The sequence below is a fragment of the Cannabis sativa genome, chromosome 6 (assembly GCF_029168945.1).
Source record: "Cannabis sativa cultivar Pink pepper isolate KNU-18-1 chromosome 6, ASM2916894v1, whole genome shotgun sequence".
In the NCBI taxonomy this organism is placed as follows: Eukaryota; Viridiplantae; Streptophyta; class Magnoliopsida; order Rosales; family Cannabaceae; genus Cannabis; species Cannabis sativa.
Genome location: NC_083606.1, coordinates 5,024,910 through 5,027,501, shown reverse-complemented (window position 1 = coordinate 5,027,501; position 2,592 = coordinate 5,024,910). Strand labels below are relative to the sequence as shown.

The 2,592-nt window shown below is 41.2% G+C and overlaps 1 non-coding gene across 1 annotated transcript; it reads left to right on the top strand.

Moving 5' to 3' along the window:
• The first annotated feature begins 2,072 nt into the window (after nucleotides 1-2,072).
• Nucleotides 2,073-2,179, top strand: LOC115698426 (small nucleolar RNA R71). The gene has a single exon (XR_004008173.2). It is a non-coding gene; the product is annotated as a small nucleolar RNA R71 (small nucleolar RNA).
• Nucleotides 2,180-2,592: the final 413 nt, after the last annotated feature.

The window sequence follows — 2,592 nt, the reverse complement described above, 5'->3', positions numbered from 1 at the left end:
GTCAAACAAATTCTATTCCATGTTCAATCAGTCATTCCACAATCCAAATAGAACACAAGTGATATGTGAGAATAGCAAATGTTTTAAATCTACATGAATCACTTCCTAGCACACATCCAATTTAATTCAAACAGTTGCAAGTCAAGCACACAGTTATGTTTCAATCCATTGCACAAGTGAATAACAACAATTTAATCCATCTTTCAATTTAGCTATCACGCAAGACTAAAAAAAACTAAAACAAACTAAACTAAAACAAATAAACGCGAAAAAATAAATTAAGTTTCCCCCCCCCCAAACTAAAATGCACATTGTCCCCAATGTGTGAAAATAAACCAGGGTGAGAGAAACTTACCTGAGCGCCACATCAGTATGGCGGTGGAGGTGGTGGCGGGTAGAATCCACCTCTCGCATCCATGAGGGCCTTTGTGCCAAACGAAGAAAACTGACCTCCAATGTTGCAAATTTTAAAGCTTTCCTTAGATTGAGAGTCACCTTCATATTTCCCACACAACAGTCTTTTCATACGTCGTCGAACAGTTCGAAATCGTTCTTTAGACTTCCCTTTCGTCTTGTTGGTAGTGACTTCTCGACCATCCTTTACAACTTCCAGTCGACAACAAGTAGGAATTTCAGTTGCAGCAAATACTTTGAAAGTCTCTTCTTCTTTTTGAACACGCAACTTTAACTCCCCCTTCTGTACATCAATTAATGCTCTTCCCGTTGCTAGGAATGGTCTTCCCAAGATGATAGGAATATTCTCATCTTCTTCCATGTCAAGTATTAAGAAATCAGCAGGGAAGATGAACTTACCAACCTTTACCAAGACATCTTCAATTATACCCCGAGGATGAGTCAAAGACCAATCTGCCATTTGTAAAGTAACTGTTGTGGGTTTTGCTTCCCCTAATTTTAATCTTTTGAACATTGATAGGGGCATTAAGTTGATACTGGCTCCCAGATCACATAAAGCTTTTGTTTGTATAGAACCCCCTATTGAGCATGGAATGTTGAAACTACCCGGATCTTTAAGCTTGGGCGGTAGTTTCTTTTGCAAAATGGCGCTACACTCCTCAGTTAATGCCACTGTTTCATAGTCCTCCATTTTTCTCTTCTTAGACAATATCTCCTTCATGAACTTCACATAACGGGGCATTTGTTCCAAGGCTTCAGCAAAAGGAATGTTGATGTGTAGTCTTTTAAAGACCTCTAGAAATTTTGTAAACTGCTTGTCTAGATTGGTCTTTCGGAGTCTCTGAGGATAAGGTATCTTCACATGATGATCAATACTGATTGGTGGAGACTGTTGTTGTGGTGCAGGACTATCAGTAGCCTTCTTTTCTATTGACGTTGGAATTGGTGCTGATTGATTTATAACTTCTTCATTGAATGGTTGTACCACATCAGGCCCATCATAATTCTTTCCACTCCTCAAGGAAATTGCTTTACATTGCTCTTTTCCTTTTGCCTCACTAGTGCTAGATGAATTTCCTTGAGCTTGGTTCGCCACTTGAGTAGCCAATTGTTCCATTTGAGTTTCTAGAGTTTTAATAGAGGCTCTAGTTTCCATCATGAATTGGAGCAATAAATCAGCTTGGATATTGGAGCCACTAGGACTTTGTTGTTGGCTTTGTTGGGGCTGATTTCTCTGCTGGTAGAACCCCTGTTGGTTGTGCCCATAATTATTATTTTGGGAGTAGTTCCCAATGGCTTTTGCTTGATCCATTGGCACATTATCCACATCTGCCTAACACTCTGAAAAGTGATGGTTGCCTCCACATATCTCACAAATAACTTGGGCTTGTTTAGCTTGCCCTGCAATCAGCTTTGTCAAGGCCTCAACTTGAGCTGTCAATTTTGTGATGGCATCAACCTCTAGCACACCAGCTACTTTCTTAGTTTGACTCCTTTCAGTTGGCCACTGCTGATTATTTAGAGCCATCTCCTCCAATAGATCGTAAGCCTCATTAGCACTCTTTCTCATAAAAGCTCCACCACTCGCCGCATCTATCAGAGTTCTAGTGTTACCAACCAACCCATTGTAGAAATTGTGAACCAGCATCCACTTCTCTATGCCATGATGAGGGCATTTTCTGATTAGATCTTTAAACCTCTCCCAAGCCTCATGGAGAGATTCATTATCTTGCTGACAGAAGTTGTTGATTTCACCTCGCAACTTGGCTGACTTTGCTGGAGGAAAGAACTTTGACAAAAATTTCGTGGCTAAGTCATTCCAAGTGGCAATAGAGTTGGGTGGCAGGGAATTCAACCAGCTCTTGGCTCGTTCTCTGAGTGAGAATGGAAACAGTCTCAGACGAATGGCATCATCACTAACTCCATTGACTTTAAAAGTCTCACACAGTTCCATGAAGTTCGAGAGATGCAGATTAGGATCTTCTGAAGGGAGTCCACCAAACTGGACTGAAGACTCGCACCATACGGAGTATGGCAGGTTTGATCTCAAAGTTATTCGCATCCACTGCCGGTGGCCTGATACATGACTGCACTCCAGTAAGAGTAGGGAGAATGTAATCTCTCAAGCTACGGCCATTAGCTTGATCTTCAACGGCACCACCATTATTACCGTTATTT